This window comes from Nomia melanderi, chromosome 1 (assembly GCF_051020985.1).
Source record: "Nomia melanderi isolate GNS246 chromosome 1, iyNomMela1, whole genome shotgun sequence".
NCBI classification, from domain to species: Eukaryota; Metazoa; Arthropoda; class Insecta; order Hymenoptera; family Halictidae; genus Nomia; species Nomia melanderi.
In genome coordinates, this window is record NC_134999.1 from 1,168,768 (window position 1) to 1,192,439 (window position 23,672).

At 34.2% G+C, this 23,672-nt stretch overlaps 1 long non-coding RNA gene across 1 annotated transcript; it reads left to right on the forward strand.

Annotated features, from left to right (window-relative positions):
• Window positions 1–4,769: 4,769 nt before the first annotated feature.
• LOC143175133 (uncharacterized) lies at window positions 4,770–22,300 on the forward strand. Its single transcript, XR_012999795.1, has 3 exons — window positions 4,770–4,915; window positions 20,784–20,968; window positions 21,052–22,300. It is a non-coding gene; the product is annotated as an uncharacterized LOC143175133 (long non-coding RNA).
• Window positions 22,301–23,672: the final 1,372 nt, after the last annotated feature.

The following is a 23,672-nucleotide window of genomic DNA, read 5'->3' on the forward strand; positions in this document are numbered from 1 at the left end:
TTATGATATCATGTATGAATACTATGATAGTGATAATAATTCTCTAAAAGGTTATGTACAGTGAGTCACAGCCAAAATCGTACATCACATATACGAATACGTTTCGTCTCGTGAAAAAGTTCAGGAAGGATATGGGAGAAAAAATATCATGAATCTATATTGTAAATGGATCTATATTTATTATGTAGTAGTATCAAAAGGAACAAAGTTGTCTAAATATAAAAAAAGCAAAGTTACTATAATTCAGCCTGGAAAACGTCTCACAGCTAAAATCGTACATTTGTAGAAAAGTGACCAACAATTTGTTTAAATTAAAAATTAATATTTTGTTGGGTGCCCACGACTACATTCTACCGCACGCAATCTATTTGGCATAGATTTTACCAATTTTTCAGTAAAACTGGGTTCAATTTTTCTCCATTCCTCCATTAATACCCTTTTTAAATCATTTTTATTTTTAATAGTATGTTTCCGGATTCTAATCTCTAATTCATTCCAGACGTGCTCTATTACGTTCAAATCAGGTGATTGTGGAGGAGCGTTTAGTACTTTAGGGCAATTATACAGTACCCACATTTTGGCTACATGCGATGTGTGTTTGTGATCATTGTCGCTATAAAACTTAAACGAATTCAAAATCCCTAATTTTTCGGCACTGTGCCTCAAATTGTTTTTCAAAATATTTATGTAATCATATTTATTCATGTTACCTTCGATAAATGCTAAGTTACCCACTCCGGCAGCGGTCAAGCAGCCCCAGACCATTACTGATTGCCCTCCATGTTTCACGGTACTGTTTAAATTTTGTATTTTAAACTCCTCATTTGGTCGACGCCACCCCATAATTTTTCCATCTGAATGAAATATGTTAAATTTACTTTCGTCCGTAAATATAGTTTCTTTCCAAAAATCAAAATCTTTGTATATATATTCTCTTGCGAAATCTAGTCTCTTTCTTCTATTCTTCTCGTTTGTAAGAGGCTTATTCCCAGCTGTACAACCGTGAAAATTATGTTTTCTGAGTATTCTTCTTATTGTTTCTGGATTTACACTTTTCCCTAAATATGTTTCTACTTCATTAGTAAGTTTAGGTGCACTGATCTTCGGATTCTCTTTAATTTTTCGTACTATCCATCTTTCGTCGTACGCGTTGAACTTTTTCTTTGGAACTTTTCTTGACGCATTACTTATTCTATTTTCGTTTTGGTATCGTTTTACAATATACTGAACAGTACTGGCACTTCTACCAATAATCTTCGCAATTTCACGATAGCTTTTTCCACTTTGAAAATTTCTTATAACTATTTGTCGCTCTTCTATCGTTGTCTGCTTCATTATTACTATCTTTCTCTTTTTTTTCAACTACGAACCTTACGACGCTAAACGACAACTGCGAATACGCCAAACAATGTAATCTTTCATTTGTTCCATAATTTTCATGTTTTCAGGGATTCCCCTTGGGGAATATTACAAAATATATATACTGTACGATTTTAGCTGTGAGACGTTTTCCAGACTGAATCATAGTAACTTTGTTTTTTTTTATATTTAGACAACTTTGTTCCTTTTGATACTACTATATAATAAATATAGATACATTTACAATATAGATTCATGATATTTTTTCCCCCATATCTTTCCTGAACTTTTTCACGAGATGAAACGTATTCGTATATGTGATGTACGATTTTGACTGTGACTCACTGTATGTAGATTCTGATTGGGTAGCAGACGTACATAGGTGATAGAAAGTCTTGTATGGGATATATTTTTATGTTGTCGGGAGGTCCAATTACATGGGAACCTAGAAAGCAAAAATCGGTCACATTGTCGACGATGGAAGCTGAATATATGGCAATGTCTGAAGCGGTTGAAGAAGCTATATTCTTACGACGTTTAATTAAACATATGGGTTATGATAATTTAGTAAACGGACCGACGATAATGCATTGTGATAATCAAAGTGCTATTCAATTAACCAAAAATTGTGTTTTTTATGGTAAAAGTAAACATATTGCAATAAGATATCATTTTACACGTTTGTTGAGGAAGGAGAAATAAGAATAGAATACATTAAAAGCGAAGAAATGAAAGCTGATTTATTAACGAAAGCACTCGCGAAAAATAAGCATTATCAATGCATAAATATGTTAAACTTAAGTTAAGTTATAATATCAAAATATTATATGTAAATTTAGATATTGAATAATCTAACCAGTGCATTGATAGGAGGAGTGTTAGAACTCGTTGTACGAATGTTTTAATCAATACGAGGTTTGATGTACTGTATGATGTTGGTTGTGTGTGGGACTTTTGTTTTTGTTATGGCCATAAGATTTTGATTCAGGCAAAACGTGTTAAATATATTCCTCAATAAAATATGTTAAATATATTCTTTAATTAAACAATCTGACAAGAAATTATCATGAGCCAAAAAAGGAAAAGACAATATCAGAAGGACAAAAAACTGTTATAAATTTCCATAATCACTTAAGCAAATAAAATCACTTAAGCAAATAAAATTTTATCCATTGTTCATAAACTGAAGTTTACCAAACAAGAAATTATTGATAAATAAAAATAATCAAGCAATATTGCTCAAAAAATAACTGAGTAGACTGGACAACTAAAAATTTGAGAAAAAAAATATACTCAACCTTATTAGCATGTTTTTACTTGACCATCAGATATTTTGAACATATTTGATTACATTATGGTTCATCTCCTTCAAATATTCACCTAGCAAAACTGTTCTTAATGTTTCTAATACAAATACAGATTTTAAAAAAGGCACTTAACACTATATATTGAATTATTTTTGATATCTAAACTGTTCAATAAAAATAACAAACTATTTTAATGTATTTAAATACATTTATTATAAAAGGAAAAATTCTTAGTTTAACCATTTAATACATAAAGAATAATATTATTTCAATATTTGGTAAAATTATAGTTTAGTGCTTTTTCCCAATTTTATCTATTACATTATAATTATTGTTTGAAGGGCTTCACTTTATCACTAAAATGAGAAATCTGTTAAGAGACATCCAAAAAGTTATATAATTATTAAGTTATTTTTAATATTTTACAAAAAAGGTTTCTTACACCCAACAATTCAAACCGCTGATGACTCAAAGCAATATTTAATTTTGCTGTATAAATTTTTCTTATATAGAAAATGTATTCCATTTTAAATCTGTATTAACTGGTCTTTATGCTACTATTTTTATAAATATTTAAACTCAGAATGTTTAAAACACATAAACGATGGATTTAAAATAGTTTTAGCAAAATATCATTATTTGTCATGTACAGTAAAATGAATAATTGACAAAAGAATATGAAGAATTAATTTAATAGAAAAAAGCAGACAATTTGTGTAAAACTTGACTCACATAATTGGTTCCACAATTTAACATCTTATAACCCAGCTAAACTTATTTTTGTCACTTCGATGGATACTTCTGAGAAAAAAGACATATATAACAGCTTTCATTGATCTAGTTGATTTGATAGAATTTTAAACATTGATTTTGTGGATATAACAGTGTCTAATATTGTAAAATACATCCCTAAATTTAAAAAAAAGTACAAATTTAACTTGAAAAAATTTGAGATCAATAATTATAATAACTCATTGTTATAAATATAAATGATATTACTTCAAAAGTTTAGTATGAAATCATTACTTCTTTGAAACTTTTAGAGTCTTTAATCATTTACTACTAAGATTTTCAAATAAACGAAATGGAAAGGATACTTGTAAATATATTGATGGCTGCAATTTTGCAAATGTGTTCCAAAATTTTTACATACAATTAAATGTAAGAAATTAAACAGAGATCGATTATCCAATTTTTTCCTATATCAACTCTTTAACCAAAAGTGGGGAAATAGAATTTGATACAAAATGCTTTTCTTTTTAGAAATATTGAATAACAGTAACTATGAACTTTAAGAGAAGATACATCATTAAGCTATTAATTTAATTATGTTTAATATTTTATATCATAAAATACTTGTTTTTTTAATATCATACTTTTTATGTAATTTCTGTTCTCTGTTTATGTAATAGAATTATGGTTTCATAAAATAATACTGGTCAATAATATAACAAGATTATATGTATACAAAAGACAAACATTTTATAAATTAACTATATAAATATAAAGCAGATATATATTCACCGGTGCAAAATCATACTTACTGAAAGTAACTTCTCACGCATATGTGAAAATCACCAGTACGTAATGAAAATCACGACGAAATAATTCTAAAGATAGATACACAAGAGATAAAGCATTCAATTTTCCTAAAAATAATGTTCACAGTAATTGAAAAGATAAATGGTAACAAACATTTTGATGGAAACACGTTGTTAAATCGTAATACAATAAGCGAAAAAAGCGGGAATACGAAATTCAAACACTAAATATCACCATAAACAAATACCTTGTCAGTGGCATCACAGATGATATACACGGTATCTGTGAGGCAGAGGTGGCGCAGCAGCGGTCAGTTACTGAACTAAATATACAGTATCACACGTAACCCTCGTCTGTGACAGCATCATAAAAGGTGTCTACCTCCGTGTATTTACGGTACTTATTCCGCGTTGTTCACAAGAAGAATCCTGAAAAAAATAATGGTCTAACTGATCAATTTTTAGTTTTTCTCATTTCATTTTCGATACTAATTTGTTGTTCGCCAATGCGATTACACATAACCAATTAAAGTATGAACAAAACACATAGCGTGAAACTCCTCTTCACCTATGCCGTTTCTAGGCACTTTGCCCGATCAATAAAGAGTAGAAATACTAATTCTTTTACGTGAAATGTGCAATCTGAGAAACTTGACAGTTGATTGATGTGTGTCGCTACCAAAAGCGACACACAGTGTGGCACATGTAGTAAGTATATTTACTGTATATCTTAAAGAGGCTCAGTTTTACATAATTGTATGGCATGCACTTTCTATATTGTTATAAGTCTGTGACAATTTTCACGTGTTCAAATTTTGCATACCTGTCGTTCATCGGTTTGTGCGTCGTAACAATAATAGAATGTATTCCTACTAAAATACTTATTACAATTTAGCGTTTCACTTATTATAGAGATTATTTGATAGTGTGAAAAATAAATAATATTTTGTGATTGTAATTTCGTAAAATTAATGACACGAGTTATCTTTTATATCTCTTTAAAGCTCGTATGTATAGTTCTCACTTTACACCAGTGCTATCAGTGAATTTTATACACGTGACTTAGTTATTTGATAAGTTTGATTTTATACTGTTAGAAACATTTGTCTTATATTTGCATAGATCATTTAAAATATTTGTATGTTCTGTATACATATGTATTTCATTATTTGCATATACATCTCACTGTATAAATACGTAACAGAGAATTTAATAGGGGGTATGATGTTGAAAAAAAGGTTTTTTAATACATAAAATACTTAACCCCTTGGCCTACAATATTGTGTTAGACTCGTGACGAAAATTTTAAACCCAATTTAAGAAATTTAAATGTTATTCATTTTTTTTAAATATGAATCAAATATTACTTTTCTATTATCAATCGTTAATGTTTGGAGTAAACGTAGACATAAAATAAGAGTCAACATTCTTTCTTTCCGTAATGTAACCAATTAGTAATGATGGCAAGGGGTTAAAAAAATAAGAAACCGATATCTCATAACTTTTTACATTTATATAAAATTATAAATCCTGAAAACCTTCTGGAATTCGGAAAAACGCAACGTAAATGCACTCCCATAAGAATTACTTTTTGTTAATGTACTTAATTTCTCTGACGCATTCATCAAACGCCATTTCAAACAAATTCGCGTCTACTACTGTAACCGTGTTGTAGCAGCCTATTGTATCGTATATAAATGTTAGGTATAAATGCTAAGGTTATAAAACCCGCAAAAATATTAATTAAAATATTTACCATCTAACACGTATATCCTATCATAAATAACGATAGTAACGAAGATTAAAATAGTAAAACACTACTAGTACTAAAAATCGATACTACTACAGATAATATTGATTTAGTGAAATTCACTGATTTATTAAAAGTGTATAAGAATTTAATAATAAAGATATTATGTACATTATTGATACAGCCTTTTTGCAGAAAACTATAAAATATCGGTTCATAACGTTTTTAAATATAATACACCTTTCTAAAACATCTGAGAAAATTGTATATTAATAATTGTAACAAATTGAAACATCTGTAAACGTACGTTTTCCCACTCTGAAAAAATACAGTATTAATATTCATTACAAGTCGTTAATTGTATGGACATATAGATGTAGCACTTTGATAATATAGATTAAAAAATCAGCATTTATAATGATTTTGAATTATTTAAAAATCGATTTTACAGCCAAAGAATTTGAAAAAATTCCCAGAAATGTAGATTGTGTAGAATAACCATGATTTTTTTCGTAATTTGTTATTAAGTAAAACTTAAGATATCAAGCATAAATTACATGTAGTACTTTTCCCTGTAACTACCCTAATAGTAGTGGCAGTGATTTAAATCTTTACACAAAAGCATTTCTTTAAGACGGCTATTGAATGGCACGCAGGTCAATTTAATTTGGTGGCACTTTTATCCTTCTTATTCGACTATATTCTTTTTTACTGTTTCCTAAGTTGAACAGTGTTTTACTTCTTTATATATTCTAGTCTAGTTTCTTAGGAATTTTTAACCATGCCAAAAAATTAAATCTAATAATTTTATCCAGTGCATTACTTGTAGCATATTTTGGTCAACAGTTTTTATAAAGAATTTATTTTTCAGTCTTCAATATATCGACAAAATGATTTATTTGAACTGTATTAGATGAAATATTATAATTTTCAATTAAACTATATGTTTGGAATATAAATACACAGGTATTATTTTGCAAATTTTAATCATAGTTTCAAATACAGTAAATAATTTCTGCAAAATAAAAGGGAATTTTTTTAAATACACAAAAAATCTGTCACTTGAAATAATGCATCTCAACCTTTGGTTAAAGACTTGATGTAGGTTGATATAGCAAGATATTTAAAGTATCATTTCCATTTTGTTTATTTGAAAATCTTAGTAGTAAATGATTAAAGACTCTAAAAGTTTCAAAGAAGTAATGATTTCATACTAAACTTTTGAAGTAATATCATTTATATTTATAACAATGAGTTATTATAATTATTGATCTCAAATTTTTTCAAGTTAAATTTGTACTTTTTTTTAAATTTAGGGATGTATTTTACAATATTAGACACTGTTATATCCACAAAATCAATGTTTAAAATTCTATCAAATCAACTAGATCAATGAAAGCTGTTATATATGTCTTTTTTCTCAGAAGTATCCATCGAAGTGACAAAAATAAGTTTAGCTGGGTTATAAGATGTTAAATTGTGGAACCAATTATGTGAGTCAAATTTTACACAAATTGTCTGCTTTTTTCTATTAAATTAATTCTTCATATTCTTTTGTCAATTATTCATTTTACTGTACATGACAAATAATGATATTTTGCTAAAACTATTTTAAATCCATCGTTTGTGTGTTTTAAACATTCTGAGTTTAAATATTTACAAAAATAGTAGCATAAAGACCAGTTAATACAGATTTAAAATGGAATACATTTTCTATATAAGAAAAATTTGTATTTTTCATTAATAAATAAAAAATTATTTCTCGTGGAATTCTTTGAAATGATCAATACATAATGCTACATTGCAAATATAGCATTTGAAAACTGTTTCTCTTCGAATAGATTTAGATAAGCATACAACGCATCGCTTTGACGTCTGTTTCCTTTTGCTGGAGTTGCAGGTATCCATATAGGAAAATGCCTGCCAGTATATCGTGTTATCGAATAGATAGATGCCTCACTTATTTTTATATTTGGTAGATATTTTCCAATAATTTCTTCAGCTAATTTTTGTTTGTAAACGTGAAAGGCTCGATCTCTTTTATAATTTGTAAAAATTACAAAACTGTTTAGTAACATCATGTCTGTGAAGTAAAAAAACATTTTTTTATAGGCTTTTTTAAATCTTCGCATTGTGTGAAATTTATTTAACATTTGATCGCCAACATCAACTCCGCCCATATACTAATTATAATCTATTATTGCAGTCGGTTTTACACTTTTTTGTCTGGTATGTCGGTTTGTTTTTCCTATCTTGACAAAATGTAAGCCGTGCATAGTTGTTAGTAAAACGACATCTTTTTTATCCTTTCATTTTATCGCCGCCATATCTCTTGTAGAGAATACAACAGCATCTCCCTTTTGTAATTGATGTAATTTTTTTCTATTTATTCTCGCTGTTCCACTTACATTTGTTTCCATATTATATAATTTACGATATACAGTCGAAAATTCGACGCTACTCTTAACATCGCACGTTCATCACGAGACGTTAAATTTTTCGGACGATCAGAACTCTTTTTTTTCCATAGGTTTTTAGAATTTTTTATAAATTCATAATGCTTTTCCGGCTCCTGTTCATAACTTTCGCTATTTGTGTCACTGAGTATCGTTGTTTTTGTAATTTAAATACAGTATGTATATCACAGTCATTCAGTTTCTTTCCACGTCCCAGTTTTTAATAAATTATCGTTTACTTTTAGTAGAATATTCTAACAAATGTTAGTACACACTTTATTAATTACGACTTATGTTGAATGTTTACTTTTTGGTAGCTGCGCATAACTGTGAAACATAGATTTGAGGACTATGTTATTATTTTGTCTCGCTTTGTGAAACGCAATATTTACATTTACTTTCACAGAGTTTTATGGACACGAGTATTGCGAACAATGTTTACTATGCCACATAAACATACCTGTTCAAAATTATTCACGAACTAAAATATACGATTTTTTTTTATATTTATGTGGTTGCAAAGTATAGTTGCACTTTGGTTTAAATGAAACTCTACATTTTTTCCACCGAAATTGTTTTTGACTATCATTTTATGTAAAAAAAAGGTTCAAGACGCAATCATTAAAAAGTTAATATTTTACGTTGAAACTTCATGTTGTACAAATACTTTGTTATATTGGAATCACTATCCTCCTATCTTATTTTTTAACAATGTGCTTTAAGAGAGTTTGTCGAATAAAATATCTCGAAAAATATTGAGTTTCCAATGACAGTACCTTAATCCTTTTGTTGTGTAAGATGACGTAAGGAAAAAATTTATGTAAAAAAATCCAGTTTCGCTAAAAAAACCTGCTATTTCACTTTACAGTCTCATCAATGCATACAGTGACCGCCATATACGTAACTACATTTAACAAAATAATACTTTATTATATTTGTAGTTGGACATTTTATACAAAAATTATATTATTTATAAGTATAAAATATTATTATTCATTAATGTCTTATAAATAAAAAGTAATTTACATTTTTTTGTGTGGACGTCGAGATTTCTACGGATACGTACTTACGTACATAGTAAAATATGTATATTTTCATAACTGCTTGATACTTATAGTTATGAAATTTTTATATTTAATAGAGAAATCTTTGGTTTTGAAAACTGCTATACACCTGTGTGCCAACGATTCAATAAGTCGGACGCTTGGACTAACTGGTATTGATTGCCATGCTTCTTTTATTATAATATACAATTTTTGAATGTTTTTCGAATTTTTGTATCTTATATATTTTTCTACATCAATCCTTAACATTTCAATTGGATCTAAGTTTGGTGATTATGTTCGGCTATGTTTCGCTATGTTTCGCTATGTTTCGTTTCGTGGTGTTGTTTCAGAGTGTACTCCTTAAATAAGACTATCGCTTTTTCGGAGGGTTCATGATTTCGCTAAAGTTTGAAATTTATATATTTACCGTTGTAAAGACAAAATTGGAATTAACAAGATCAATCGGAAAAGCACTGCGCCTCATATCTACACTGCATGTGCGTATTGACGTGACCGTCCTAGTGGAAAATACGAGACGGAACTTCGGTCACGCACGGGAAGGAAATCTCGGTTCAAGGCAGATTTTTCTGTCTTAGTGGGCCACAGAAAACTTTTAGCGAACCGCTATTTGCCCACTCCTGACTGAAATGAATCTGTATCGTGTAAGAGAACTGGCAGGTCGGATTCCAGAAAGGTTAAGCAGCTTTGACCGATCAATGTTCCGTTAAAAACATGTGGACCGATAATCCATTTGTTAAAAATTGCACGTCAAACATTTATGGTGTACCGTATTTGATTGTTAGTGTTCCTTCTGAGGCGTGGATTTTCAACGGATTACGTACAGTCGGTGTAGAAAGTATTCGTACAGCGACCAATTTTCAATAAAATATTGTATATTTATGTCAGCAATCAATTTTGACACAAAAAGACGATGAACATATATTCTTGGGTGTTTGAAGAATAGATTTTGTGTACATAAAATTTTATTATCTTTAACATTTATAAAATTGCCAATAAAAACAGATAAATGTGCAGAAACAGATGCACAGAAAGTATTCGTACACTAATAGAAAAACCAATAAACTATGAAAATGAACTAAATATTTAACACTTTAATATTTGGTGGGATTTCCTTTTGCCTTTACGACAGTTTTCAATCTTCGTGGCATCGAATTTATTAAATTAGATGTTACAGCAGTAGGTATTTTAGTTCGCTCTTCTAGTAGATCAGCTTTTAAACTTTCTTTGGATTTTATTTCTTAACAACGAGTTTTCTACTCAAGATAATCCCATATATGCTCTATGAGATTGATGTCTGGTAACTGTAGCGGCGTTTTCATATATTCAGGGGTGTTATATAAAATCCATTGCCTAGTGTTATATGCTGAATGCTAGGTATAATTATATGTGAATATAAAATTATCTTTAAGGCCCATTTTGTTTACACTAGCATGGAGGTGCTCTTTTAATATGTTGATATAAACTTTGTATTCTATGATTCCGTCAATGAAATGCAAAGGACCGACTCCAGTTGTACTCATGCAACCCCATACTAATATGGACCTTCCGCCGTGTTTTATCGTGGGTCCCAAATTCTCCTTGTTGTATTCAGCTGTTCTATTTCTCAAAACTGTAAAATGTTTTTTGGTTCTAAATGCTTCGGATATGCTTTCGTCCGTAAAAATTACTTTACTCCAATATTCCACTGGAGTGTTTTCATGTTCCTTGGCAAATTCTAATCTTTTCTTACGATTAGCTTCACTTACGAAATACTTTTTCCTAGCAACTCTACCGTGGTATTCGCGACTTTGTAAATAACTACACACTGTACTAGATAAAACATTGGTACCAGTATAGTTTTTAAGTTCTGTAGCAATTTGTTTTGCACTTATATGTGGATTTTGTTTCACTTTGCGTACAATGAACGTGGAGCAATATCCTAAGCTATGTGTTTCCACGTACAAGGAACACTTCTTACGAGCCGCAGGCCGCGATCGAAGCGGAGTAAGGCCGCATAAATGCGTCCAGCAAAGGCTATCAGTGTGGCCTATGGACGCATATATGCACCCGACGAATTTCTATCTTTTTTCCAACACTCGCAGAATTGGGACATAGCTCGACAAATCTCATTGCTTAGTAACGAAAAAAGAAAACTTATTTATTTCGTCAGTTATTCTCTGTATTTTAAACTTGTTTCATTTGTAACCATACAATTGTGATTGTTACATTAACATATTGCAATATTACACTTGTGGTGCATGTGACTTTTATATTATTATTTGCTGCTGTTAATACCTTAAAAATGTGTAACAGTTTTAAAGAATTTATTATGAGAGACGACAGTGACTTGGATGAAACGTCAGACTTGGGTGAAGATTATAATGGCGAAATACAGCGTTATCTGATTCGGAAGATATTTAAAATAGTATCAATAATGAGATAGATAGGTGTAGAAGGAAAAATAAACAGTCAATTCGGATGAAATTCTTTTAACGTTGTCGTGGTCGAAGAACAATTTCAAACCCATAATACATGCATTTGACGATCAAAATTCTGGAATAAAAGGAAATTTCACTTCGGAATCCACACCTTTAGATGCTTTCCAACTTTTATTTTCAGAAGAGTTAGTTTCTCATATTACAGAGGAAACGACCAATTAATTTAAATTTTTGGTCGAAAATACTACACCTAAAACGCATTCTCATACTAATTCTTGGAAAGACACATCAATATGTCAGATGTATGGATTTTTGGCCATCATGATGTTAATGCCGTGCGTGAAGAAAATGACTCTAAATGAGTATTGGTTGTCTAATCCAAAGTAAAATATAAGGATTTCCTTATTCCTTAATCTGTCATTAATAGAACAAGTTCTGCAAAAACATCCGCAAAATATGAACAAAGCGGGTGATGGGAAAAGAAACATAGAAAACTTACCATTTCGTTCGACGGATAGACATTTCGAAAATTTTAAATGCAGTAGGCAACTTAACAAGAAGAGAGTGTGTTGTCTGCAGGAAACATAAAAAAGGAAGGATACACCATACGAATGTAAAAAATGCGGCATTGGATTATGTGTTGATACTTATTTTGAGATTTACCATGTGCAAATGAACTATTAATTTTCTTATTGTTCTTCTTTCTTAAAATATACGTATTCTAAATCTATAGTTTTTGTACATATACAGAGTATTTATGTTACGGTTATTATCGTAGGCAGTATTTATATAATCGTTTCTACGATTTCTTTAATTTTTCAAATTTGAATATCCAAATACATTATAATTATCAAATTATAGCGTTTTAAAACTTTAACATTGGCGAATAAACAGTGTTAAGGCCACTTATAGCCTTCCCGTTTCGTCCGGGTCCTTACATTAACACAGTTTTAGATTTGTATACATTTTACCTTTCCTTAAGAGTTATTTGTACATTCTTTAGATTTCTTTAACAATAAGAGCTTTCGTCCCGTCGTGACTTGCAACCGTCCTTACGGTATGACGAGAAGGGTCCGTGGCAGCCATAAATCCATGAACCCATAAGGCCTGCGATTCTTACTGCAGCTTTTCCTTGTCTATTGTCCACATCTGGCGTCCAGCCACCAGCATTTTTAACTTTCTAGTCCGTCTGTTTTAGCATGTGTTATTAAGGCCAAAGCGTTTCTTGCGTTTTACCTGCCACGGTCGAGGATTGCAAACAGGACGAATTAGTTAGTAACATTAGCAATTAGGAAGACCCAAGAAGGAAGGGAACTTTGTCTTCCTTTCACAACCCTCTACATTTAAAAAACCAACCAGAACGTCTTCACCTCCGCTAAAACGACTCTACCGACGCATCGTCGAATACGATTCTAGGAGGTTCAGACAGTAGGAAGTCAGATCACAGATAGCACAACATTAGAACATAACAAATCACCACAAGAACCAACTTAGCACCTACTCATTTCCTAAGTTTTGTTCCCGATCATTCGGGTGGTCCTTCGAGAAATATAAGTTTGTAAGTCGGCACACCACGTGCAAACGCCTACAAGGCTCGAACACCCTTGCGGTAATCACTAGTACCTAACAAACAGTATATACTGAAAATAAAAAATATTTGGATTCGCCGTGTCGGCGATATCTTCGAAACTTGATTTCTTTAGTACGCTTTGGCTGAATATCTTTCAGTTTCGTTTGCGACGGTGAAAAGAACGGAGCTTTCCGAGATGAGTGCTGCCTACCCGAAACTGTTTGAGGCAGTTTTCTTGTGTTGTCACCCAAAACGGCCAAAATTGAGTTTTTCCAGTGCCGCTGAATACATGCATAAGTCAGCATAGTTTGCCAAGAAGTGGGTAGAGCGGTACAAGGAGACAAAAAGTGTCGATGATCTTCCAAATCGAGGGTTACAGCAAAACACCGGTACCCGAGAAGATAAAGTGACTCTTCGACTTTTTAAGAAAAATCCGATCCTTTCACTGCGGAAAGGACAAATATTTGTGGCTAAGAAAGGTATAAATGTCGGTACAATGACAATGAAACGGTATTTGGACGAACATAGTGTCAAGTGATGGAGTACACTGTTCAAACAGTTACTTAAAAAAAAAACATGTTGAAAATTGTTTAGCATGGGCTCATCAAAATAGTAATCGTGACTGGAGAAATGTAGTGTTCAGTGATGAATCTTCGTATTGGGCCTGGTATCCTATTAAACATGCTTGGTCTGTTCATGGAAAAATAATGATACAAAGAAGCGTGAAACACCCAATAAAGGTGCATGTTTGGGGTTGCTTTAACCCTTTGACTGCGAAAGGCGTATATATACGCCCCCATGAATCTATCAATATTTACGAAAGGCGTAAATATATGCCCTCTGCATTTTTGTACTATAACATCTTTAACCAGTTAACTGTGTTTGACGAGTATACACGTCATCGTAAAGCTTAACATGGTACTAATTCTTTCAACGATGAATTCTTTATTTTTTCATATAAACATGTAATTCGTCTTTGTTTCGCTTTGATCTTTCATTAAAATATACTCTACATGCATTTGTCCTGCGTTCGACGAGTACACGCTCCATTTTTTTATTTTATTGCGCGCAGAATGAGAAGTTTTTCCAACTAAATTCCACAGTTAACTGGTTGAACAGCTACTAAAAACAAATAAAAAATGGATATTTCTAAAGATACTCCATTATATGGAGTATCAAATCTCCGGGTACTGTTACGGTCATTGGACACTAGTCAGTGGACGACCAGTCGCAGCGACTGACATGCTAATAACGCGCCGTCCGTATTCATCGATTACTCCGAGATCTGCACCAAATGGAAAGCGGAAAACGACATTATTCTACTACCTTGGCCCATCCTAATCCCTGGATGCAAATCCAATAGAAAATGTGTGGTTCATAATGAAGTGCAAGCTCAAAGGAAAACGCATGACAAAAGTAGAAACACTTTTACATCACATTCGGAAAATATGGAAATTGCTACCTGTAGCATACGCCGAAAAATTAGTCGAAAGTATGCCGAAACGGTGCTAAGCTATAATTGCTAATGGAGGAGGTTGGATCCCTCACTAAGTAAGAGAGTACTGATGTATTATGTACAGATTGACTCGTATAAAGTTTTTTGCAAATATATAAAATTTACAGAAATATTGCCGACACGCTCATGTGGGACAGTCTGTATTTGCAATTCCAATGATGCAATTTTCAATTCTTCATCGGAAGAAACATCCACCTCCATTTCTTATATCGATTCCTTTAAGAGTTGAAGTATTACCTGCTGTCACTTTTTCCAAGTCAGTATTTCAGTTTTTCTAGCTCGGAAAGACTAGTACTAGTTTTTTGATTGTTTGGTAGTAGTTTTCTAGTCCTTTCTTTTCATTTTTATCTGACATTGGTGTGGCATTTCTTAGTCGTCGCTTACCCCTTTCGAGAGTGGATGAACTATTATTGGGTTTGAGGTAGTGCTATCATGTGTCTCAACGAGGTTTCTGGGAACACTCTATGCAACATCGGATGCTCCACTTGCCGTATATGAGAAGTTGTGCATAACCTTCGATTTCTTTTCAGAAACCGAGAGTAATTTTCCCAGACTCCTCTTTGGTAAAAAACACGGTTCGGAGTAGGTTGGTAGGGAAGGACGCAGGCAGTGTGTTCACGGCTGCGTCCCGTGATCCGCGGGGGTCTTGATATTTTTGTCTGGCATGACGTATTTCCATGCAGTTAGTGTTGTGTAATATTAGCGTGTCGTGTTGGCATATATTGGGCCGGAAGGTCGTCGCCAAGATTAAATGTCTGGTTCTGTAATTGCTTGAGTAAAAATCTCGCACTATCCCTTGCCCCCTAATGGGCGAGGGATGCCTGATGCAGGTTATCTAGAGTAAAAAAAAGTGCGGGCTAGGTTTACTTTAGGTTCGGGGACTTGAGGGTTGCAGAGCTTCTTCAGTGATGACTCGAATCATCTGTAGACGTTCTGTGCCTAAAATACTCTCACTCCACCTCCTCGTGGTGGTCCCTGGGAACTTCTCCGGATAGGAGATGCTAACGGGGTGAGGGTTCACTAGGGGACGTAGGTTCGATGAAGCACGAGGCGATGCTGGTGGGATCTTCGGCTCATGGCAGGTACAACCATGCTAGTAAGGCTCGCGCTGAGGACTGAAAACCCCAGTGCGGAACAAATTCTTGTATAAGGACTTCGGCGAAAACCACATTTTTGATATAACATGACAGAAGAACATAATGAAAACATTAATTACGGTGCAGAGGGATTCGGAACCCTCAGTACCGGCGGGGTTTGGGGTTACGCAGCAGGCCCCGCCGCGTCGTTATCGAATAACTGCGGGCAAGTTGAGGTGGGTGAGCAGGTCTTACCAGCGGAATGGAATGCAGGCCTTACCAGTGAAATGGAATACCCAGAAGAAGAAACTGAAATAGGGGTGAGACGCTTTTTATCGGCCAAAACAGCAGAGTGTAAGGACTTCTTTCTGTCAGATAGTGGTGATCTGCTGTCGATGACGGACTTTAATGTCGCTTTAGAGTGTATGTCCACTACGGATTTGTGGAACCTCGCAATGGATCACAGTTCTAGGATATATAAGATTGCAGATTCGGACGAAGATTTGGAAGACAGTGAAGTTCGGGAGCTCAAGGTAGCTAGTAGGAAGATGCAGATGATGGTTACAATTATTGCTATCCGGATAATGGATAAAGAATCGACTAACTTGAAGAGGGAAAATAGGGGACTTCGGGCGCGGATAGAGGTACTGGAGGAGACTGTAAAAGGTCTGACTAAAGCTTTACTACGCCGTACCAACGTTCAGTCCGCCTCCGTTCCGCCGATATTCACAGAATGTGAGCCGGGTACAAGTAAATGCGCGAACTTAGTAGAAGAATCGCAAATTAGAGATCTGGAGACCCACTTTCAGAACATGCAGAGTCTAACAGCTAGGTGCGTTCCAAAGTCGTCTCAAAGGAAATCGTTTCCAGAAAATTATCAAAACATTCCTTCCTGTGAAAATATTCCCCCCTCCTCTTGGGGTGAGGACCAAGGTAGTGAACAGAGGAGACACCAGACCAAGAGGGTGGATCCTCCATTCATAGAGTGGACCATTCCAGTTAAACCTGAGCAATTCAAGCCTAACGACATAGCTTTGGAAGCGAAGCCGAAGGGTTTGGAAACTTATCCCAATCCTGTCGGCAGCATTCCATGGGATGCAGGTAAAAGCTACATTCCTCCGGACCGAAAGGAATCTACGAGCACGCAGTCTGTGATGTTGGCTACAGTTAAGAATAACTCCTTGGAAGAGTGTCTCCAGAACCCCTCTCCTCTTACCGAAGCGGAGAAAAGTTGGAAAAAAGCGATGTGGGGGTCAATCGATGATATAGATGCAGAGTTGTCGACGGTTTGTTCGAGGCATCCCATTCATCTGGGAAAAGAGCCACCTTTTTGGTGGACAGAGGAGATAGTAACCGCGCGCAAAGCCTACACTTACGCCCGGCGACAGTATACTCGGTCTAGAGCCAGAAAAAAAGATATGCCGGATGTCATTGCGAAAAACCACGAGTCTTACCGTGAAGCTCGTAGGTTCCTCAAGAAGACCATCGAAGAGGCCAAGTTACGTGCCATGGCCAACTCGGCGAATACTGACCCCTAGGGGCGTCTATACCAATGTTTGGAAAACTCTGGCTATAGGCGCCTCCAGCAACGCCGGTCTACATAGTGGAACTGGTCAACAGGAAATTGTGATGGTCCCTAAGTAAAACTACGTACGGAGTGGAGAACTCAGACTAGACAAAAATGTACGAATGTCATCAAAAACAGAATTACAGATTTTCTGGGTTGGGTTGGATTCCGGAAGAAGCGTATCACCATACACGCGATCGACGTGTTGCAGGAAACCTGAAACGGAGCAAAGGCCAATAATAGCGATGAAAAAACGCTTTTGGAACATTACCCTGGCGAGTCATTCTGGAGAATCTGAAAAACAGGGGTGCCCTGACTAAACTCAAAACGTCATAAAATCTGAATCGGATGACTGTTTATTTTCATTAGAACTTACAGCACTATCAGAAGTTTCTGTTCGTAAAAGCATTTCAATAATATTTAAAAATAATGATTTGTTTGTTTCCAGATACCTGTCTTACATTAGCTACAAAAGTAATTTATTAATTATATTGCATTTACGCTTTTAATTGGAAAAGTCTTTAAAGTAATTTCGCGAATATAGTCGAAAATGTTTCTTACAGACTTTAACTACTTGATCAATAAGCAGCAACGTATGCTGTATCACGATCGAAACATAAACTAAAATTTTATATAAATCTATATATAATTTGGCAGTGTCCAATGAACATTTTGAAGATTTGTCTATACATACGTGTATTTCATATCTAGTTAATATTACTTGAAAAATAACTGTAAACGATGTATGAAATCTCAATTTAATTTTGTAATCTCAGCAGATGAATCAAGATCGTTGGATTTTCCGAAATCCGAATTCGAAATGTCCACAAGTAAATCTAGTTTACTTTTGATTTGTTAGAATTTTAATTTACGTTCTTCATGTTTGATTGGTTAGTTTGTAAGATAAATGGAGTTCACTCACAAACAACAAAATCCTCGCATTCGGAATACACAAGGTAAATTTAAGCTTCGGTGAATCGATGTTCATTCTGTGTAGTTTGGTTACGTTATTAACGTTGTTTGACATTGTCCCATAATGTAATATTTTGTAAAAAATAAAATGTTAGTAATGATATTTTATGACGAATGAAAGAATTTTTTTCCAAAATATTATTTGTAATTATATCTACTGTGTCTGTGTTACCTCGAAGTTTTTCATTCTCCTTTTGCTTGTTCTGTCCTTCATTTCCCAAACGGTCTAGATGGCCCTTCCAATCGCTCGGTACCTTTTGGGAATTCAAAGATTCCAGTTAGACTATTAATGTTTGATAAAATTGGTCTTTTATTTTTTCATTTTTTATTATTTTTTATATTTTTACGTGGAACCAATTCTGTCTGTATCGTAAGTACAAAGTTTTGTCAAGTATAATACAGTTATGTCTGATAGAATATTGGAACTCACCATGACGTTTAACAAGATCATAGGCAAAATATTGGATTAGGGAAAAAGTATTGGGATTTTTGTCGTCAAAATTCAAACAATTTTCAAACGATTTTTGATATTTTACACGAACTTTATTTAATCAAATATTCTACGTTTTGATCGATCACCTTTTATCATTTTTCCGGTAAAGATATGAGTTCATCCTCGTAGAACTTCTGGGATTTCTAGGTAACGAACTGCGACTACTGATTTTCACAAGCCTCTTTTGAATTCAATTTTACATTATTAAGAGAGTTCTATATAGACCGAAACAAATAGTGCATCAGAATTTCACAGCCAAAGCTTTTCAATTTTTGCTGAGTTACTAAAGCAGAGTTTTCCAATCTTTTTAATCTCGTGACACATTTTCCAAAGAAGACAAATTTCACGATACTCCTCCGTAGTCATAAAGAAAGAAATTTCTAAATTAAATAAATAGAACAAAAAGTAATATTAACAATTTTTTTTATTTATACATACATTATATCTGTATTATGCAAATAATTTTTATCGCCGAAATAAAATATAAAAATAATGAAATAATTACAAAAAGAAAATATGTATGCTGTCAACAAAGCTTTAAATTATTCAGGTATTTGATAAAGATCAAATGAATGTTTCTTTAAAAAATTATAGTCAGTGTGAAATACGTGATTGACGATGTTTTGTTATTTCTGCTATATTGAGTCTCATTTTAGACAAAGTAACTCGCAGTTTATCTTCGACATTTTTTAATCTTGATCATTTTTTATGTTTCATGTTGGAGAGTCGAAAATCCTAACTCACAAAAATACGACGTAGAAAATTTGAGTAAAATATTTATTACTCTTTTACATATCTTTGATTATTGATCTCTGACTGAAATCCAAAATGTATCAAAATGAAATTCCGAATGTTTGATTTTTAATGTTCGATCAGATGAAAGGCAAATCAGTTTTTCCTCTTCTTCAAAACAAGGATTCCGGTGTGATATATCATTAATAAAAGGATTTCGAATCCAATCATAATTTTTCGATTTAAATAGCTGAAGGATATTGGTGGTTAATTATTATCTAGCATGTTCGGTTATCAGAGTCTTTATTTACATAAGGCTATGTACACAATGTGTTGTCTGTAGGAGTGATCATGACGTAAACTGCGTATCGATGTTCGTAGTTATCTCAGTTCTCTCGGGTCTCTCAACTCTCGCGACTGCCACGGTCTCCACCTTATAACTTTTGATAAAAAACAACTTATTAATTGATGTTCAAATATTCTCGTTTCGCCCTTATAAACTAGTTGTGGTGCGCGTAATGCTGCACTTATAGATTTACATATAACCACATAGTATTTAAAATATTAAGATACACAAATATATGCTCTACGTAGGCCAGTTTAGTACACCACGATTCATTGATAAAACGATGATTGTTGTCGCTTCGATATCACAAATTCGTTTATCGAATTTTCACGGAGTCATAAATTCCGTAAAGACATAAACAAGGTGATGACAAAGGAGCTTGAAAGGAATAGTTTTGAACTTCGTAACACTAACTATTTATTTTAACAGAGGAACACAAGTATCTATTATAGAATATTACAGTTTGCAATTTTTTCGAGTTTTTAACTGACACAGAGCTATGAGATCTGAGTTCTGTGAGGAACTATTGCTCCCTTACCATCTCAGTTACTTCCACTTCCCTAACAATTTAACCTTGGTCAGATGGGAATACTTACAACTTCTTTTTTTGGGAGGTCCTGTATCACGCTCTCCAAGGCGGTCGGAGGCCTGTGTTGTCCTTGGAGTAGGTTGGACCAGTGCTCGGAGGCGGAATTCCTATTGATTAGGCTTCGAACGGGCTTCCGCTTAGCAGAATTCGTAATAGTCTTCGAGGAACTAGAAGGGTCATAGGCTTTGGATTTTGCGCATTTATTAGAAGGTTGGGTAATGATACCAGATGGGTGTTTTGCCCTTTTATGCCGGTAAGTCCGCTTGTTGAAAGATAGTAAAATTCTGTTACAGAATATACCTTCCATAAGCCGTCACCCAAGTGATGACCGCTACAACAGTTATAGCATATGATTATCTTGTACTTTTGACGATTTCAAGGTTTGCATTATAAGGTGGTTTATTTGCGCGTTTTACATGGTCGTCAGTGTCGCGCTTTACGCGTTACAAATATAATTTTTATCTCGTCGAGGTTGTCGGACGAGATGGAGACGATAAACGGATTTGTAACGGCGATTGGCTGAATGTCTTAAACCTAAAGAGGGCTATAAACAAAAGGGGGAACTTAACTTATGCCTTTAAATTTAAACAGAAGCGACTATATACATACAGGGGGACGCTCAGATGCTTCGGTAGGCTTGCGTCGGATGTAGTTCGGCAGCGTTCGAGTGCTCCGGTATTTCAGGCTTTCAGGGCGAGAAAGAGACTTCGCTGAGTTCACAACAAAACCCTAATGGCGCTGGGTCGGGAAAGATACAGGAATCTCGCCGACGCCGTAAAGGCGTGTCAGAAGATGCCAGTGGAACCGTGAATTCTCTGTCAAACAGCGGAGGTCATGTATCGATTGGAGAAGATACCAGAAAGGAGGGAGTCCAGCCGTCTCAGCGTCAAACGCGTCAACGTTGAACTGACCTAACTCCCCAAGGTATCGCGTCGCGTATACACGTATCAATACTGTGATTACACTTTTATAGCGGAAGAGGCTCGCGGTCAATCGGGGGTATTAGGCTTGGCATGTCAGCCTATGGTAGCACGTGGCGGCGTAGTCGTTTACACATACATTAGTTTTCTACAATAATTTGTTTTTGAATTATGTTTAAATTATTCATCGTCGGAAGATAATGTCTACATTTTTTCTGTTGAAGATTCGTCTGACGAAACAGTTTCTTCATTTCGATATTCATATACCTTTTAAAAAAGCATTTGATTGTTTCTTCGAACGTGGTTTGATACCTATTAACAGGGAATCAGAAGTCAGAAGCAGCCTGTTTAATACCTCGAATTACATGCCGTTCTGCAAAATTTTCTGGCATGGATAAGAATCCTGTGTAACGTCGGTGTCATTGGGTACCATGGATACAGTTGAACATATAATCCCGCTGTACGAGAATCGACTGAAAAGTTTTAAACTTCAATATGAAGATGACGACGTCACTCGTCAAAACTATTCTGGTCATCTACTACAAAGTTATATGCTTTGAGAGATGTCTGTAAGTTTCAGGCATTCTGAACGCTCAGCTGTTGTTTGACAGTCGTTTGCGTCAGACGATGGCAGTGTCAGACGAATGAAGGTTAGAGAGGTAGCAGAGACTATGGGCATATCGAAAGAACGCGTTTATCATATATTGACTGAACAATTGGACATGCGTAAGTTATCCACACGTTAAGTGCCACGCTTGCTCACTTTGGACCAAAAACGCATCCGAATGAACATTTTCAAGGCCCCGTTAGAGTGGTTTAAGCGAAACGAGTCAGATTTTTTGCGTCAAATCATAATTGCAAAGGGTGAACTTGCTTCGAAAAAAGCGAAGGCGGTTCCATCGACCGGGAAGGTGGTGGCGACTGTTTTTTGAGATAGTCACGGAACTGTGTTCATCGACTATCTTGAGAAAGATAAATCACAAATTGCACTTCGAATTGATTGACTACCCACCTTATTCACCAGATTTGGCCTCCAGCGACTTTTTCCTGTTTCCTAAGCTTAAAGTTTCGCTTGAAGGATAGAGATTTTTATCGAACGAGGAGGTCATCGCATACATAAACGCTTATTTCGCTGAGCAGAACCGCCAACTACTATTTTAAAGGGTTAAAAAGGTTAAGAACATCGCTGGGAAAAATGTTTTGACTTAAAAGGAGACTATCTTGAAAAATAAAACTACATTTGGCTGAAGAGATTTGACTTGTTTCTATGTTGGACTCAAAACTTTTCAGATGATCCTCATATGTCCATGTAATTTTAATGTTTCGACGGTTGTGAATATTTTATCGTGTATTTTATTTCTACTTATCTAATCATACAATTCAAATTTTCTCATATTCCCCGAATGCAAGATATTAGTTTTTAAAAGCCATTCAGTCATGTCCTTTTCCGTTGCGTTTTTTGTTGATGCTTAATTTATTTACAATCAAATGGTATGGTGCATTATCCATTACGATTACAGATTTTTTTATACAAGGCATAGCACGATAAGGGGGTAAAAAGTGCCCATATACCGATTTTTCTCGAGAAAGTTTCCTTGTATAGCTCTATCTGAACCAGCAGGGTAGTTGTAAATTCGAATTATCAGTTTTTGTTCCATTTTTCCTATTTAATTGTGTGGAATTTGTAATGAATCAAGGGCATGGTTTAAAGTAAATTTCAAGTTTAATTTTAACTTATAATTAAATACTCGCAATACTCGCAATACTCTCTCAATACTCTCTCTATTACTTCGTTCACTCCAGCTCGCAATTCTCACACACCAGACAAAATGCAAAAAACATCCCTCCCAATACCACCAATCACTCACTCACATACTCACACACACGGACCCCGCGGTCATTGCCCCTAATGTCTCGCTCTCACTCTTACTTACATTCGCACTCTCTTTCACTCGCTCTCTCGGTCACTTGTTTATGTTTCGAATGACCGACAG